This window comes from Sphaeramia orbicularis, chromosome 11, assembly GCF_902148855.1.
Source record: "Sphaeramia orbicularis chromosome 11, fSphaOr1.1, whole genome shotgun sequence".
NCBI classification, from domain to species: Eukaryota; Metazoa; Chordata; class Actinopteri; order Kurtiformes; family Apogonidae; genus Sphaeramia; species Sphaeramia orbicularis.
In genome coordinates, this window is record NC_043967.1 from 28,500,466 (window position 1) to 28,520,883 (window position 20,418).

The 20,418-nt window shown below is 38.1% G+C and overlaps 1 long non-coding RNA gene across 1 annotated transcript; it reads left to right on the top strand.

Moving 5' to 3' along the window:
• The first annotated feature begins 3,593 nt into the window (after positions 1-3,593).
• LOC115428595 (uncharacterized) lies at positions 3,594-17,389 on the top strand. The gene is made up of 3 exons (XR_003936655.1): positions 3,594-3,699; positions 10,853-10,855; positions 17,343-17,389. It is a non-coding gene; the product is annotated as an uncharacterized LOC115428595 (long non-coding RNA).
• The last annotated feature ends 3,029 nt before the right edge of the window (positions 17,390-20,418 follow it).

The following is a 20,418-nucleotide window of genomic DNA, read 5'->3' on the forward strand; positions in this document are numbered from 1 at the left end:
GCTTCTTGTTGTCAGGAGCGCCGCAACCAATTATGGGCCCCATGAAAGCAGAATTGTTGTGGACCCTACCAAAATATACCATCTTCTCAATCTGTCAGACAGGGGGTGGGGTGTGGTCCATAAACAACGTCACTTATGATACTGTGAAAACGAAAACGAACCTTAACATGCTTTCAACATTCGCCTCCCAACTTCTACACCTCTCTTATACAGCGGATCTTACATGAAATTTTCATAACTTCTATATCCACTGGGCCCCCTCCACTGCTCTATAGGCCCCTCACAAATACTGCGCCCCATGAATTTGTCATATTTACCCCCCTTTATTGCCACCATGGCTACGTCTACTCATGTCTACTACCCCATTCAAACGAATTTGGATATTTTGCAAAATATACTTAGCACCATTAAAACCACACAATCCAAACATGTGGTGTAATTTCCAGAAAATTATTTGCTAAGGTGCCTATTTTGTATATGTTGCTAACAAGATGAGTAACACAGTTAACAGCTGTATTTTTTTCATTCCCGCCGAGCGTGACGTCAGCATTTGGACTAATCCCTTAATGTCGGACATTGAGTCGAATCCCTTGTACAGAGTCTTGACTGGTAACTTTAGGTGTGGTCGATAGCCAATATGAAGGCAGCAAAGAAAACATTTACAATACAACAGAGAGAACGTGCCATTGGTATGTTACGAGCCGGTCTGAGCCGTGGTGAAGTCGCTCGCCGTCTGCGCTGTCATCACAGTACAATCAGTCATCTGAGTACCAGATCGGATCAGAGCCCTCCGGACAGGATCATGAGACTTGTCAGTTCCGTGGATCATCCCTGCACTGCTTGTTTGGAAGCCAAAGATGGACACACCTGATATTGAATGATGACACTTTCCATTTCTGAGTACCTGTATTCTGTGACTGAATACATGTGTTAAGTTGATCACAATTTGTCCACAGTCCATTCTCTAATGACCAGTACTTCCCTCTTTAATATGAAGGTAACCCCAAACCCATTAATTTAATATATCTGCAAATATACATATTATTCTGACCTGTGCATTTTTAACGGCGCTAAGTATATATTCTTATTCCTCTGTTTGAGCCTCTTGTCCACATGGTAAACATCATCAAAAAAGTCACAAAAATTACATATATATATATATATATATATATATATATATATATATTTGTTTTGTTTTTTTTTGTTTTTTTTTTGTATGTATTCCTGTTGACAGAAAAAATGGGGAAATTGGAGAATGATGGCATCACACTCCATTTTACACGTCTGTTACTGTTTGGTGTAATGAACCTGCACCAGAAATATCAGAGCCAAGAGTATAAATCAGAAGTAGATCGAGGTCAGTACAGATACCTTTAGAAGATGGACTGGGGTTATGGACAAATCCACAAAATATAAAGAATACACTTCCACATCCTGGACCAACACTTAAGGTAACTTATGTTTATAACTGAACTTATTATTGCTGTTCACCTTCATGTCTGCCTTTTTCTCGTGTAAATCACATGCAAAAAATTATACTATTCAACTAATTAAATCTTATATAATGGCCTTATATAAATATTAGTTTTTGATATGTACAATATACATTTTTTCCTGATTTCAGAACATACTGTATAAGAAGGAAATAATAATTGTTAAATTTAGAGGGAAGCAAAAGTAAATAACAGGACCTTCTAGAGCAGGGGTGTCAAACTCATTTTAGTTCAGGGGCCACTTTCAGCCCAATATGATCTGAAGTGGGCCGGACCAGTAAAATAACAACAGTGAAAAAAGTAAAATTACGTTATGATAATGTTTACATCTGCAATGTTTCCTTAAAAATCTAAATAACATGAACAACTTGAAATGTCTTAAAAATGTAATTTAACTTTTTTTCACTAAAACAAAGATAAAATCTGCAGTTGTCATTATTTATAAGTTATTATGATACTATTTAACTGATCTTACCCAATTGAGATCTGTATGTGGAAGCTGAATTAACCCTTTCATGCATAGTGGTCACTACAGTGGATATCTATTCTACAGCTATTCTCTTGTATATTTGCATATTTTGTTGTTTTAGTTCCATATCAGCCAACACAGTGGACGCTTATGCATCATCCCATACACTGCAATTCATACCATTACTGTAACTTTACTGTTCTTGATAAACCCGATCTGCAGTAACATGTTTGAGAGTAAATCAAGTGCTTGTTCTTGTTATTAGACTGTAATTAACAGTTTTGTTTTTTGTTTTTTTTCCTCAACAAAATGGTTTCTTTTTGGCATATTATCTCCATGAAGTAAGTAATGACCTGTATTAGTGTATGTTAAAATGTGAGAAATCAGATTAGCTGGTTAAAAATGTTTTTATTTCATAGTTTTCACACAGTATATCAGTAAATATGTTTCTTTGCTTCAAAAATTAAATGTATGGTGTCCAGCTGAATGGATATTTTTGCAGCTCCATGAAAAATAGGTTCATAAAAAATGTCAATTGCATTGTTTTTTTTTAATGCCTAGAGGAATAAAAACACTCAGAAAAAAAACAAAAAAAACAACTTAATTAAGGCTCTCATAATTCATGCATGAAAGGGTTAAAATGGTTTTTACACCATTGATTGTTAATACCTTAAGAGAAATTTTTGCATTTCACTAATTCATCCTACGGGCTGGATTGGACCCTTTGGCGGGCCGGATTTAGCCCCCAGGCCGCATGTTTGACACCTGTGTTCTAGAGGGATTCTTGTATTTACTGGGTTTTATTTATGAGTATTTTAGAAGAAAAAAACTAAATACAAAGTAGTTTTATGTAAGTAATCCCTAAAAATGTAAATGGTATTCATAATGTTTGGTACAATTCTAGAACAAACAAAGAAACTACCACTGAGCATCCTAGTCTCATGTTTACATGTTTTCAGTACCAGATGGTACAAGGGCGAACAGTTCAAAAAATATTTTTTAGCACAGCATAGTAGAAAGGTCTGCAGACAATAACAATGGCAACAGCTTGTTTTCTGACAATATCAGGCTGAGATCTGCAGACAGCTATTATGATAACATTAATGTAGCATTACCCATCTGGCCCCATGGTAGGGACAGACTGAAAGTCTTTGCATGCTGTTCCAAGGACTTCCAAAGCTTTCTCTAAGAACCACTTTGTCAAGAAACACAGTAAAGTTGTAAGAGTGGTGTGCAGTGTTCTTTGTTTGTTTTTTCAGTCTGCATGTCCTCGTCTTTGGACACAACCATTGCACCACTGCAAAGCTTTGTCACCCCTAATCACCATCAGAGTTTATTTTTGTTTTTGATATGTGTGTTACTGCTACAAAAGGGACAGAGTTTATTTTGATGCTGTTGCGAAATGGACAGAGTCTATCCTTAATACGTAAAGCATTTTTGCGTTTTGTGCTTTGTCAGAATTTAGTCTGATATGTGTAGGATTTGTTGAGTTACTTATGGGATCTGACACAGGGATTTAGGGTAGGTACACGAATGGGGTAAGGGGGCGGGAGATTACAGGTTACACTTCACCTCTAGCACTGCCTTCAGATTGATCTCTCATACCTCCACCCAACTCTATTTTGTGTTTGTTTAGGTGTTGTTTTTTGTCTTAATTCATTCTGTCTACCAATTACTTTCACATTTGATACATCTATGTAATGCCTAATATTCTAAAGTAGGCACATGTATCTACAAGTTATGTCTATTCTTTTTTTCTTATTTTTAATTTATTTATTTATTTTTATTGTCTTCCATTTCCGTTGGCTCAGTTACTATTTTTGTATATCACAGATTTGTTAGTGCTTGTGCTTAATTGATTTTCTACTGCTCAGAAACTTTGTTATGATGTTCTTATTCCTACTGTTGCCCCCTCTTGGAGGGCCTTGGGGTTGGTTTGGGGCATGGGGGGGTGTGATATAAAAGGCAATGTATAATGAATGAACTGTAATTCCACTCCTTTATATGTACTACATTGTTCAAAAAAAGATTTAAAAAAAAAATTCACCCCGCTCCTTTTCAAATGTTTTCCTCTTTTTATATAAATCTTCTTTGCCGTTTGGCTTTGTTATATTCGAAATAAACAAACCAACTTAAAGTCACTATAAAATGTATTTGTGAGATTTAGATATGTTCTTTTCCTTTTCTTTTTTTTTTTTTTTTTTTTTTTTTGTGGGTCCAGTTCTGATTTGTTTTATAAGACGCTTTTTGATTCTATATCAGTGAAGCGAACATATCAGTTAAAACTATACAAATGTTGGAATCACTTTAATTAGGACAGGCATGGAGCTGTGTCTCATCTTCTTAAGAGTCATGAAAAATATTATGTTTCTAAATAACCTGACAGAGGGAAGCATGTAGACTGAAAACAGAACTGGCCCCATTACAGTCCCTTGGGGAACATCATCCACATTAACATATCAATATTTTAAAACTGCATTTGAAAATGATCCCAGTCCATCCATGTACATTATAGTTGTTGCATGTAAATGCACAGGATTTAACAACACAACAGCTGGTAACCTAAATATTAAGGACGGATAATGGATGTGTTTGAGTATCTATGTTGAATTACTAGCTGGTTGTAGAGACTGTTCCATGTTTTCTTCTGGAAAAATGTCGGCTAGGCTAATTATCAATTGCTATTAATTGTCATACAAACAGCGACACACATTAGCCCACACTAATTAACCAGAAGAGTTACAAGTCAGGAATTCTAAACAAAAATATATTAGTGTGAAATAAACACATTGAACCCTTTATCAAGCAAGTGACTATTTTTGGTAATTTCCACATACATTACAAGACGGTGATGGCAACAGTTCCAGTTCGGAGAGTGAATCATCAATCTCAGGTCCAATGTGGTCTACAGGGTCTGTAAGGTCCACCTCTGCATGAACAGTGAGTGGACCTGCTTTGTTAGGTACCATGAAGTAATGGTACTAATGTAAGGAATGATGTTCAAAGGGAGAATGTGGATGTGGACAGGGGTCTGGATCAGCACTTATGTTGTAATGCTCTAAAAGTGATGTTCTTTTCACCTTACATGTGTTTTTCTTGCGTTTTTATATATACGTCCTGGATGTTTTAATTTTTTAGGCAGTTATGGGTAAGGAACCAAATATGGTAACTTAACTGACCTTGATTTTCTACATAACAATAAAACAAATTGGAAAAAAATCACAAAGGTAATAAAGTCTTATTAGGTCCTCCAATAATACACTATGAATGAAATGTTGAATTTCAGAGTATTTCAATGAGTGTCCTATAAAGAGTTAAAAGATTTGATGTGATTATGCAGCAAGATAAACAACCTTAACCCTTTCATGCATGAATTATGAGAACCTTAATCAAGATTTTTTTCCGGAGTGTTTTTATTCCTCTTTAGGCATGAAAAAAAAAAACAAAAAAAACAATGTGATGGATTTTTTATGAGTCTATTTAATCACAGAGTTTCAAAAATGTTCACTCAGCTGGACACCATGTGTTTAATTTTAGAAGCAAAGAAACATGTATTTACTGATCTACTTCTCAAAAACTATGAAATAAAAACATTTTTAATGCTGCTAATCCGATGTTTTCTCAAATTTTAACATACCTGCATGGAGTTAATATGCAAAAAAACAAACAACTTTTTGTTTAGAAAAAAAAAAAGCTTATTACAGTCTAGTAACAATTAGCAATTTATTTTACAACCAAACATGTTACTGCAGATCAGGTTTATCTAGAACAGCAAAGTTACAGTAATGGTATGAACTGCAGCGTATGGGATGATGCACAAAACAACAAATCCACAAATATACAAGAAAACACCTTAGATCAGCTGTCCACTGTAGTGACCGCTATGCATGAAAGGGTTAATGCTTAGACGAGGCTAAGAACATGTCAAACCACTGGACCGAACAGACTGATTTATTACAAAAACATCAGTGTGATATGCCTTTAGCACCACCACAGCTAGAAAATATAAAATCTAGCTTTATGGCAGGTCACCGTTACATGGACAAACCATCTGACAAAAAATATTTCTCTCCTTTTTGTCCCTGAACTCACAGCTGCCAAAGAGCCAACCTTATGTAACACATGACATTTACAACAAGGTCTGTTCCCTGTCTACCTATCTGCCACTCTCTCCTACATTTTCCCCCCAAACTCTCCCCTCCCTCCCCGACAGCTTCTCTCTCTGTATCCAATCTGACTCGCTGACATTTAATTAGTCGGTGAGTGGAGGACGCCTCGCAACATCAGCCCTGTAGTGTTGCTGACCTTTTCCGACTGGGTCACTCATCTGCCATTAGAGCACATACCCCCCCACCCCCTGCCCCCAAAACATCACCGGCACTTCACACACATACACACACACTCATACACCCATACACACACTCACACACACACTCATCATTCTCTCAGCACTAACAAAGCGTACTTCAGTGCAGCTCTGAAATGAGCCAGCTGGTGACCTGGCAATTGACAGCAAGGCGGAGTTTTCTTTTGCAAAAATGAAATGGACATGTTTGATGCAGCCCTTGTGTGTGTGTTTTCACATCTCTTACACCACTGATGATTTGGGCAATGTTGTTGGTGTGTGAGGCGGCTTCCTTTCAGTCGATTGCATCAGTCTAATCAGCCATCATAAGAGGAGACTGACAACAGCTTTCCCTTTCATCTCTGGTCAGTAGAAAATGCCCTTTGCAACACACATATCCACACAAACACACACACACACACCTGCACACACAGTCAAAGCCAATCAGAAGTTTCCGGTTCTGTCTCCCCCCACATCTCCTCTCCACTGCTCAGAGCTGTGACATATCACCCAGCAGCATCAGCTGCCAGACACCACCTATCAGGATCGGTTTGGAGGCCTTTTAATCCGCCCTCTAAAGAAGTCTTTCCTGTCAATGGAGGGAAACGTGACCCCAATATCAAATAGAGAGGCGGCAGGGAGGGGAGGTAGAGGAGGCATCCGGGGCAAAGGCCTGGCAGAGCCTCCTACCCAACTGGCCCTGCATGCCAGTGTTGAGCTGCAGCCCAGCCAGAAAAACTGGAAACATCCTCCAACACACAAGCATTGAACAGACAAAAATAAGGTTTATTATTATAGAGGGAGGATGTAGGCAGAAGAATCCCACATCCATTTAAACCTCGAAAAACTTAACTAAATATGTCGCTTAGCATCTTGTGGATATAATAGTAAAACAAGATTCCAGAATCCCTTTATTGCCCCATGGTGTGAGGAAATATGCCTTGGGCTCCAACCTGAGCTGCATCCACACAAACACAATTAAAATACATTTAATAAACAGGGCATGAAGGACACAGAAAAACAAATTACAAAAAAACATGAAGACATAGCTAATTTGCCTGAGTGTAAAACAACCATTTGACATCAAATTGATTAAAAATTTATTATAAAAAGGTGCATTTAGTTGCTGGAAATTAAAGAATCTATACATACTGATTTATATCCTCTTGGAACCCAGCAATGTTTTTTGTTGTTTTTTTTTAACTTTGCCAAACGAGTGAACAACTTAAATGCATCATCAGGTCCATGCCATAATTTCACACCCACAACCCCAGTCCATCTAGACTTCACATTTGTCCTCACTTAAGTCCATTCACAAATATGAAAATCTCCGGAATTATACTCTCTCTTAATTTCAAGAAATCACGAATGGTATTTGGGACAGAACTATTTGTATCCCTTATCTTCCATATACCTATTTAGAAACATTTTTTTATACCTCTTTTTGAATATATTTATGTTTGTACTTTATCTCCTGCTCTAGATTGTTCCACAAAGCACAATAAAAAGTTGTACAAAATAACATCGATGGTAGGGGTTACCATGTAATTATTTTTTTCCTGTTTTATGTATGCACGTAGAAGACCAATGGAACTTGTCATCCATGGCGACAGATCTCATATTAACCCTTACACTTCCATGTGCAACAGACTTTTATTTTGCATAATTCAAATTAGTGTTGTTCACTGAAGCATGAAAACTGACCCAGGACACTGGAGTCAATCAAGGGAGAATTACATGGTTAATAAACACATATGACCAGATTTTCAAAATGTTCCCCTCCCACAACCGAATCCATTGAAAAGTTCCATCACGTGACCACTTGTACTGTGTTTAGAATGTCTTATGTATGTGCTTGCATTACCTTCACTGTAATTCTTTCGAAGGATTTGTGTTGAGCGCATGTGCACGCAGCGACCGGCAGTGAGTGAGAGCTTGGCGTTTTGTGTTTGTCTTTTTTCAAAGTATGTTTTGTTGTAATGCCAAAGCAATCACTATGTCTGCAAAACAAATCACCCACAGGTATAAATAAAGTAACCTTGAACCTTTTTTTCTGAGAGTGTACTTTTTTCTAATACACCCTATAGTGCAGTGTTTAAAACTGCCAACATGGAGTGGAATGTTCATGATCATCCTGTGTGTGAGTGGGTTCCCTGTGTGTTCAAAGACATGCACCTTCATAGGTTAAATAGTTATTGATCTAAATCATCCATAGGTGGGAATGGTTGTTCCTCTGCATATGTCAGCTCTGCATGATGCTGTGTTTCATGGTACTCTTAGGTTTGTTAAAATCCTCAAAATACAACCAGATTTTTTTCACTCACAGATTTAAACACTGCTATTCTTTCATTTATACATGTATCTTAGGTCTAATTCCGACATATTTACTTTTCTACAACCATATGAATGACTTCAATAATTATAGTCTCTGGCCTAACGATCCATTATCATTATGTGGTCCGAAAGTTTGAAGCAAACTGGGAAAAAAGCCTTTCAATTTCCTGCTTCCACTGCTTGGAACAATTTACTGAGGGCACTAAAAATGTAGGAGCTGATCTCTTTAAATACATTCAAAGTCATTTTAAATGAATGGGAAAAGGATCAATCTGGATGTGGATGTTTGTCTGATTGACTGCATTGGGTTGTGCTCTGAGATGCTTTAAAGGACTATTGTTGATTACACTTTTAAGTACCTTTTAAATTATTGGTGGTGTTTGTGTAGGTATGTTTTTAGTACTGAGTTTTATTTGTTTTATGTTCATTTTAGTCTGGATGTATGACTGAAATGTTTGATTGACTGGTTTATGTACAGTGTTGTATATACACCTCATTATTCATATACACATATACATAAATATATATATAATAATTAACTATTAATATAAACCCCTAGTAACCTGAAAGGGAGTGAGAAGAAGTAAAACTTATTCAGTGTCTGTTCTTCTGTAACCTGCTGCTGCTGCCAGAGAGATTTTTAATCTAAATGAGTCATTTCATCCCGGTTAAATAAACAAATTATTGAATTAATTAATTAATTAATAAACAACATGTCCGGCATGTATTCCACCTTCACCTGATGGTAACTGGGATAGGCTCCAGCCCCCCCGAGACCCTCCAAAGCATTTAGAGGTTTGGAAAATGAATGAACCAAATTAAAATAAGTCAGTGTCATTGTGTCCATTTTACATTGTCCTCTCCTCACTAGACCTTGATATGATGAGATTTCCTATTCTTAGAACCTGACCAGTTTTTTTCTTATGAAAGAGGTTGTGTGAAAGCATCATACACAGCCAAGCCAAAAAAAAAAAAAAAAGTCCCCATCTGTATTTAACTAAGCAAATTAATTAAAGCCGTCCATTGGATAATCACTGTTGATAATGTTTCAGCTCTCATTACATTATTTATACATCTTACACTGAGCTTAGACTTACCTGTTTTATATGTGTGCTAAATCAGAACATATTCAAAAAAGCTGCCTCTATCTCAAATTAGGTACAAAAATCATCCCAAGTGACGAAAGTTGAGGTTATTTTTCAAAATGTGTTGTTTTCATCAACCTTTTCTGATGCAATTCTTCAAAATAAACATAAAAATATGTCACTGGAAACACACTGACATGCTGACATGGTATTATGACTTACTGCAATGTCCATCCAGCTAATGTGTTACAAAAACTGGTACACATGAAGGACGCGGGATTATTTATTTCAAAGTATTTGGTCAGTTTGATGAATGTAAACCCAGTATTCTTGCCTGCCTGTGTCCCACACACTAAACATCACCTGTCCTCCTGTCAATTCTGGTTGCAGAACACATTTTCTGAGTCACGGCCCACTGGGGCTCACGGTTTGACAGCCCTGAAATGGAGAATGGGGTGGTGAGGGCCATCATTATGGCCTCTCCATCATCATGTCACTGGCATGAGCTTTGTCCATGTGTCAACTCACTTCTCTCCCCCTTGAGTGGCCAGAAGATCACAGACCAGAGCGCTATATCATCTCCTTGGCGGCGTCTATTGTGTCCTCCTCTAAAACCCAGATTGCTATGCAGCAGCAGCGTCCAAAATATGCCCCGGACAGTAGAGAGACCACAGTTTTTTGTGCCAGGCATCGACTCCTGCAGCTGAGATGGAGAATTATTCAATGAAAGCACCTGGTGTAGTCTTTGGAGGAAAAGCTGCAGACTCTTGGCCCTTCAAAGCTCTCCAAGTGGTGTCCAAATACTCTGTAATCACAGTGATACCGTCAGCGACACAGCTATAAAGTCTGCTTCTCGTGCCTCCATTTAGAGACAAGAATCCCTGACACCTCAGCCAAGCTGCCAACTAATGTGTGCAAACAACTACACTAAGAAAAGTGTCACTAATGCCTTTGATTTGAGACTTGTCTGGAACCCCTGTAGAGTCCCAAGCAGATGAACACAAGCAGGCTAGAGCGGCCCACAACTACCCTACAGTCTTTTCACAACAGATGACACCATTAGGTCAGAGCAGACTGTCTTTCCATCACTCCCCCTTCCCTTTTGGTCTCGTCAGTTTCAGTGCAGGCTGTTATGCAGCCCAGTCGGGCCCCTCAGTGCCTCATTTAGCAGTTTAGTGAGGGACGAGCTTGGCCAGTGGACAGTCTGTCAGCACTGCAAATATACATCATGTTGGAAACACCCCCACCCCCACCACCACCACCACGACCAACAGAGAAATGCATCATATTAGCATTTAACTGCTAACAGTGCAAAATAAAGAGTATTTTTGTAAAGTTGGTAACACACAAAGACAACATACAAAATGCCAAAGTTAAATTCAGCAATGTGTCCTCTAACAACAGCTGGTTAGAGTATGAACTCACTGTCACACACAAGGTTTGATCTATATCTTTGATATTCTATTATAGTTTATCTTTTGTACCACTTCATTTATTATTCTATTTTTACCTCTTTTTTTGGAAATTTCATGGCATTTAAATCACAGGGTGAAGCAGAAACAGTATCTAAATTCTATGAATGTCCCATGCATCTAATGAATTAAAAAAAATAAATAAATAAAAAATTCACTGAAACTTTAAATCTCTTATGCAGACCCTGGCAAAAACAAGACCACACCTGCACTTAATGGAGCAAATAGTTCAGATGCTTCCATTTCATAATTACTGCAAAGATTAATATCATTAGCCTCATAAGTTTTTTTTTTTTTTTTTGCCAAATTGTGGTATCTGTAACTTTATTCTCCTAACACTGCTGATTCATTTTCATTGGCTATAACATGAAAAAAATATGACTTAAGCAATTGTGCTAGGAGGCTCATGATATGGTTCAACTCCAATAAGATCTTCATCCCATACTGAACATTAAGTCATACATTTAGAACAGAGCAAATGTTTCCAGTTTCTATGGGTATTTTGATGAGACTAAAAGCACAGGTTCATCTGGACATGGATGAATGATAGAGAATGTTTTTTTTTTTTTTACTTAAACTTTTATTGGTTTTTCAACAAACAAACAAAAAAGAGGCCAGTGCTTTGACATACATATCAATAGATACCTGCACAAAGGGCTTAGAAAAGAAAGAAAGAAAGAAAGAAAGAAAGAAAGAAAGAAAGAAAGAAAGAAAGAAAGAAAGAAAGAAAGAAAGAAAGAAAGAAAGAAAGAAAGAAAGAAAGAAAGATTAAGATTACAGCAAGAGAGGGATTCATGTAGCTCCATGAGGTGAGGGTGCAAAGTATAAAATCAACTAAATCAAGGCCACTGGGATCATCTATCTAACATGGGCCAAAGGAAACACAGACCATTCATTTTGCTCCAGTTTGTCTCAAGTCTCTGGGGAGTGTCGGGATTCTACGAATAATGTCCATTATGTCCTTCCACAGTTGTTACTTATTACACATTTCTGAAAGATTAGACGCAGCTCCCTCCACAGAGATCGTCTATGATAGAGAACGTTTGCCAAAATAAAATTAATTTGACCTTCTCCCTTTCAAAATTAACCCACACTTTGGACTTCCTGTCCCACTATTAAATGATCAATCGCAACTGTGTAATAAACATCGATGTAAATCATAATGTCTGTCTGTGACTGACAGCTGTTATGGGTTTGGGCCTAGTAATGGCACTTTTATAGCTAATGTGCAATCATACAATTTTTCAGTGTGTAAATGTATGAGAAAATTATGAAGGTATAAAACAAAGGTACAGTCCTGGTCTAGGATATGAAATAAAAGCCTTCAGGGTTAGCACACAACAGGCTGATTGGAAAAGCTCAAACCTGTCAAAAACATAAGCCTCCATAAAACTAAAGCATGTGAGGGAATTTCACCGTGTTCCGATCTGAAAAACAGGGCCCAACACACAAAGTCTAGAGAACACCCTTGAGCTGGAAAAAAAAACCATTCCTAACCTGCACTACTTCTGTGTCCTTGAGCGATTCAAAGAATCCCGTCCTGCTCTAGGGAAGCTCTTCTATAGCTGGCCCTGACCTCTAATCTCCACGAGGTGAGAGGGAAGAGAATTTCCCCAGGGATCAACAAAGCATTACAGTATCATTATTATTCTGGGTGAAGAAAAAAAAACACTGAAACATTTTTTGTGGATGGAGTTGAGATCAGTAGAGATTGAATAAATGTCCCTGTTTACCTTTAGCCAAAGATAAAAAAGCATACATAGCTAAAGGGGCCACAGTAAGATGTGAAGATTTTAAGACTCTTTCCCAAATGAGCCCTGGGAAAGAATGATAAATGAAGGTATTTATTATAATCTGCTACTGGTTATTTTATTCCTAAGTATTATATGCTCTTTCTGCAGCTTAGCTCCACACAGTTTAACAATTTCAGACAAAACAAATGTTCAGAATGAACTGTGGCTCACAAATTTGCATTTAACCCATAAAGACCCAAATATGCACCAGTGACCAAAAGCATCTACTGATGTAAAATGTTTAAGAACCTTAGAACCATTAATCCTATCAATACATGTAAATAATTGGTGTAAAATGCAGTTTGTCATTGTTTCGTGGTCATCAGATATGACCCATTTGGACGTTTAGAGGCTCTGTAGTGAACATGGGAACACTATCATCTTCTACAAAATTGATTCACCAGTAAAACCCATGGAGTTGGATCAGTGACAGTGGATGGACACACTGGGTTTATGTTCAATTGATGATAGATTTTACTGAAAGATTCACTTTTTCTCAAGTTTTCTTTGTTTTTGGTACAACCTCAAACGTAATGTCAGCATGATTTTCCCATAGTAGCAAAACATACGCATAATACATGTTGGTTAAAAATTGTGATGGATGGTTACCAAAAACCCTCAAGGGGCTTAACAAGAGGCAAACTCCAGATTTCAAAGATTATTTACAACTGCGATTAAAAATATAAAAAAAATATTTGCAAGCAGCACAAAAGTACATTTTCAACAAATAAAATTCCATGATATATATCAATATACCAACATAGGAAGCTACCAAATTTGTACTGAAAATGTTATGACCCTAGGTCATAATTGATGTTTATATATGTATATATGATTTCTGTTTAGTGTGTGTGTTCTCCCCAATCCTGTAGGTGTGCTGTGTCTGTCTTGTGTCTTTTGTTTTTGGCAGGAAGCTGATTGGTGGCGCGTGACTGCCTGGCCCCTTTAAATGGCCCTGGATCCAGCAGTTCTCTCTCTCTTGCCTCCTGCCAGTTTCCAACCGGTTTTCCTGTGTGTGGTCGTCAGTCTTCGTTCATTCGTATGTTAATTCACAAATTTGTATATAGTTGTAAATAGAGTTTTTTTGTAAATTGGTCCTTTTCCTGGTAGGGGAGGTCAGCTCTTTTATTTTCCCGTTTTCTCCTGTTTTTGGTTAGGGAGTTTAGGTTAGTTTTCTGTATTTTATTTCTTGCATTTATTTTGGACTGGGTAATTTAGTTTGAACCTTGTGGAAGACTTTTTGTTTGTTGTTTAAGCCTCCCCTAACCCTCCTTTAGCTGCTAAAAAATAACTATTGTGAACTTTAGTTTTTTGACTGACGTGTGTGCTTGGGAGCTGGGAGGGGACAAAAGTGAGCACATTATGTTCGCCCTGGTAAACCCCTAGGCGAGGGTGTAACAAAAAAAAATGCAAAATGGAGAGGATAATATTATGATGAATGGTGATAAATCACTTAAAAAAGGTTAAATAGAGAGAAAAATGTATTTGGGAACTGCCACAACAGTAGCACTTGCTCTTTATGGGTTAAAAAAATGATTTAGGCTGAAAGAATAAAGGAAAACTTGCATGTAATTTCATTGGATGACGACACTTATTCCTGTGCAAATGTCTGTTTTTTTCATGATTCTATTTAACTGTACTGTTGTGGGAACAAAGCTGGATCCACTTACAATTGCAGCTGCAGCTGAGTGGAGTGGTGCGTAGGCCGTCTTTTAATCAGACACTGTGAGTTCAAGCCTGTGTGACAACAAACCCTCGTCTTGTACAAGTATCCTTGACGAGAAGTTGAATCCCCACCAGTTTCAGAGGTGCTAAGACCGACTCCCAACTCTGAGGGAAAAGAGCAAAGATTTCATTTTGCGCTACAAATTATCTGCCTCAAGTGCAACACAATAAAACGGCCAAATCAGTAAATCCAAAGACAAAGTACTTAGGATAAACCCCAGTCCTTAAATCAACCGGTTTTCACAGGTAGTTATTACACCACATCGATTCTCCACAGTATTTTTGCAGCACTGTGTTTTTTTGGACAGAATCTTTGGCAGCGGGCTTCAGTGCATTAATTTCTGCTTGTTTAGCTCACATCAGTGTACCTCTGGATTTGCATTTGTTGCATTTACACTGGCACAATAGAGGTAAAAGATAATTAATCATCCATTTTACTGTTACAATTTGGATTTTATGTCTTAAAATTTATTCTGCGCCAAAGCTCATTATGCTCCCAGTTTAAAGCAATTCTTAAAATGCAGTATTGTATATTCAGCAGTTTCTGAGTTCACACTATGTCACTAAAAGTATGTAGACACTCATTTTCACTGGGCTGTGTACACTTTTGTTTTAGGGCTTTTTTTTTTTTTTTTTTTTTTTTTTTAACAGGGTTCATTTGGATTATTTCAGATCCCTTTGTGTGCAGTTAAGTTAGAGGCCAGAAGGTTTACTGCCACTCAGAGAAGGACACACTCTTTGTTGTGTGAGAAAATGAAAGTAAGGTTCATTTTTTATTCTACTCTATGGGGGAGATAAGAAATATACTGTATAGTAAAATTATTTTTGGCTGCAGAGTCATTTCCTGAAGAAGGATTTAAGAAACATAACACATCCTGCATCATCTAACAGACTTGTCGATTTTTTTTTCCCCCATCACTACAAGCTAGCTAGCGGTTCTGGGTAAAAACCATCCCACTGGCTGCTCCATGGGGATTCTAAAGAAAGTATTGCACTGAATACATAAATTCATATTCTTTCAGTCTCATATATAAATGTATATTAAGGGCCAGATCTACCAAAGGCTTGTGTGTATAAAAGCATGTGCAAACTGTGCACACACAAAAAAAATGTGCAAACTGATTTACTAATAGCGCACATTAAGGGTTGTATCTTTCAAAGGTGCAAAATAGCGTATCTACATCCAGTTTGTACGTTTGATGCATTGAATATACAACACAGGGTCTTGTAGAAGCCAATATTGTAGTAACAGCTGATAACGTAATAACAGACGATAACATAATAAATTTGTCATTTTTAAAATGTTATAGGCCAATAATGTAATAAAAGTCCTGAACCAATAACGTTATAACTTATTGACCGGTAATTACATTATTGGCCTGGTAAAAAAAAAAAAATTCTTTGCAAATGTAATAACTGAGCCAATAACATAATAAGTTATAACGTTATTGGCCTATTACATTTTAAAAATGGCAAATTTCTTACATTATCAGCCATTATTACGTTATCGGTTGTTACTACATCATTGGGTTCTACAGGCCTTTCCCCGCAATTGTGTGTGCCGGGAGGAGAAACTGTAAATATACTAATTTAGCACATGCACAGTGATTTATGAAACCCAAAAGAAGAAAACGGCATCTATATTTAACATGTCTCTGGCTGTGGTTAGTGTCGCAAGAACGGCACATCAAAATGATGAAACAAGATGCAGAGAATGCATTTTTCACCCTCGCGTGAACATTTTTGGAATGACGGAAGAACAAATTTTTTATTATCACTCCACACACACACACACACACACACACACACACACACACACACACACACTTTACAGGACTCTTGCAATGTCCACTTGATCTGATGATTGTGACTAAAAATACGCACCAACATTCAGCTACAGTGTGACAAAATTATGTGTGCCTGACAGTCATTCAATCCAACAACCCCCACGGGCCCCCCACCTCTAAAATGAATCCGATGCCACTGTCCAGTAATGCCATTTCAGAACTTCTACATGAACAAGAAGATGATTTGGGACCAGTCACAAGGAGGAGTCATGTAATACCTTGTATGACTAAACTCCTCCAACGTTACATTTCCTTACATCTGGATCATTCCAGTGCATTGGTGTCATTAGTGCTGGCGTATCCCAGAGCAGTTTTTCTCCATGACGACAACCAGTAGCACATGGAGAATCGTCATTTAAATAGGGTGGTCTCCAAGACTTTCACCTGTTGTAATTTACACAAGCAATCTTAGTAAATCAACAAATCGCGGATCAACCCCACACGCAAAATTCTAGATTAAATATTGGGATCATAGCAGATCTGGCCCTAAATGTATTGTTTTTTTTCAACTGATGCAGCCAGGCTCTTCCTTTTAGGCCAGTGTTTTTCAACCTTGGGGTCGGGACCCCACGTGGGGTCACCTGGAATTCAAATGGGGTCGCCTGAAATTTCTAGTAACTGATAAAAATTAAAAAAAAAAAAAAAACGTACTAATAAAAAATATATGGTGAGTTGAGAGAGACAATCACAATCCATAAAAGACATGACAAACTGTGAAGCTGAAACTGAAGCACTGTGGTACTGTTTATCTGTCAAATGTTCATTGTGGTCAGTTTCAGATGCTGCAGCTCTTTCATAATTCATAGTTTGAGTTCTTGTTTGTTCAGTATTAATTGTCAGCCTTGTAAATCCAAGCTGGACTGACTGTACATATCCTGACCAAGGAAAATCAAATTCTCACTTTGTGCAGTAATCTACACCTGGCTTTTCTGCCTCCATCCACAATAACATCCATTATATAGACTAAATGTCATCTAAAATTAATGTTTTTTGCAATATAGTATAGGAAACTATTACATGATCAAAAACAAATTAATTTTAGAAGAAAAAAAAAAGTCTGTTTTGAATGTCTGGGGTCACCAGAAATTTGTGATGTTAAAATGGAGTCATGAGCCAGAAAAGGTTGGAAACCACTGTTTTAGTCCTTTCCTCTCAGTCCATAAATACATGTTTTTCTTCCTTTAATGTGGAAGAACTTGACTGATTTGCATAGAACATCTGGCCAGCAAATTCTGTAAGGTTCTAACACCATCTGGGTCGCACGTGGTGAAACTGGTGGATTCCATCTCTGTATCCTGTACTGTGAGAGGTAAACTAACTAACTCAGCATGTGAAGATTCAGGTTTTTTGCAACTCATATCCTATAAAAACAAATCCCTTACCTACCTATAACTTTGCTGGCTCCGCTGAGACAGAACCAGAGAGCTTCATTAGGCTTATCCTGAAGTTTAAAGTTAACTAACCTCACCATTCTTCCTCTCTCTCCCCTTCCCCTCTCTCAGGAGCTTTCTCTGGTGACTTGCTCTTCCAGAGGATGCTTCCAAAATGGCGGCTCGGGGAGCGTCACTATTCCCCCAACTGCCAAGATGAGATGCAAGGATCTTTCTCGTGAAGCCGAGAGGAGGAGACACACATGAAGTTATGGGTGTGTGTGCGTTCCCCCCCCATATTTTTTTCTCTCTCTTTTTTTTTTTTATTTTCCCAGCTTTCTCTGATCTGATCTGATGTGAAATCACAAATTGGCCCCAAGCCGCTGCCCCCTGTGTACATAACAGAACTCATTAAAGAGAGGAGGGTTATTAAAAAGTGATGGAATGAGGGACGACTCTGACAAGAAAAACTGATTCTGTTTAATAAAAGAGAAGGAAGGAAGAAAGAGGCAAAGGAGAAGAAGCTCCAGAAGGAAAGGGGGGGAAAACTGTGGAAAAGAGGCTAGGCAAAGAGGGAACTGTGATGAGGGGCACTGCGTTTACAATTCACTTTCACGGATGGCTTGCTCAAATACTCTTGATTCTTCAGAGGTTTTGGACACGCTTAGATATTTATTTTCCAACAGATGATAACAGGGAATAGGACATCTTCACTAGCTCTGTTTCTGTGCCCTACATATGGACTAAACCTCAGCTGAGACAATACAATATGGAGGCAACAACTCAGATGGCAACCAAGCCAACAACATCGTGGAAATTCCCTTGAGGTCTTTGCTAAAAATACACCACATATTACAGTTCACTTAAGCTAAAAGCATTTGTTAAATGACCATATCATAAGGCTTCCAAGCTCAAAACAGCAGTTCAGTGGCGGGGGTTGGGGTGTAGCGGGAGATGTCTGGTGTTCTTCTTCATGGATGTTCATCTATAATTCATCTGTTGCGACTGGGAACACACACATGAAATGCGAGCGACGAATCTCAGAGAGGATTGCGAGGGGAAAGGCAAGCGGAGTGGGTGGTAAAAACTTAACTAGACTGCGAGGACAAGAGGGAGGGCTCTAGAGGAGGATGACAAGATAGAAAAGACAAAGAGTGGGAGAGACAAACATGCAAAGAGGAGGTCGGTGAGATGAGAGTTTCTTCTAGGTTGTTTGTTCTCCGGGGGCTACTGTGGATCCAGATGGACTGAGGCTGAGAGGGAACAGAATGTGCATCAATATTTACTTGCCTGTTCTTACTTTTCCCATTAAGAGCGGAGGGAAAAACAGATCATGCTGATTTCACACGTAGATTTTCAAGCAACAGAAAAAACGCCTGATGCTGCGTGGAGTTCACGTTTGAGGATTGCTTTGATCACAGATGCCGCAGTAAATTAGTCATACTTAAAGTGAAAATGGTCATATATATATATTTGCTGGTGTGTGAAACCGAACCATATGTAAAAGATAAGTATGCATGTGACTACATAAGTGCATGCATGTGTGTAAACAGAGGTGTAGTTGGGAACAGCTTGGGGCTCCAGGCTGTTATAGAGGGGACCAACTAAAACATGTCTTAAAACGAACAAACAGCAGCGATCGGAGTAGGTACCAGATCGGCTGGTGGTTCAGTGTTTACAGACTGCTCCACATTATGATTGGCACTGTGTCAAGGCGCTTGGACAGGATGTTGGAGTATGGCCTGGTTCTCTATTGAAGTGACAGCCGTGAAAAGATAAATACTTTAGCTGACATCACTTTGTAGATAGCTGTGTCTAACGCTATTGTTGAATACAGTTAATATCCAGATTCTGCAACAATCAAAGTCATCATTTGCTACAATGGCAATAATTATGAGACAGGTTACTCTTCATGGTGTGATTTAAGGTAGCGTTTTTTTAGCCTTGGGGTCGGGCCCTCACACAGGGTCACCTGGAATTCAAATGGGGTCACCTGAAATTTCTAGTGATTGATAAAAATTTTACAAAACTTACAATAAAAAATATATGGTGAGTTGAGAGAGACAATCACAATACAAAAAACAGGACCAATGGCCCTGTAGCTTACCAGCACTTCCTATCTCTTATAATGGGGAAATTTTTCAAAGTCGCTCCAAATCCAGAATCAGTGCCGGATCCAAATAATTTCACTAACCTTTGTTGACATCATCATAAAGAAGCTGTATACCAAGTCTGAAGTCAATCGGAATTGTAGTCTGAAGTCAATCGGAATTGTAGTTTAGGAGTAGAAGACGATTGAAAGTTTTGTAACGGACGACAGACAACAACAGACGACGCCGGAGGCCGCATGATGACAATAGCTTACAGCCTATCAGCCGGTAAGCTAAAAAGACATGAAAAATTCTGAAGCTGAAACAAGTTGCTTTTCCATTGACCCTCAAATTGTGCAAATATAACTTGTGCAGAAAAATTTACCTAATAGAAA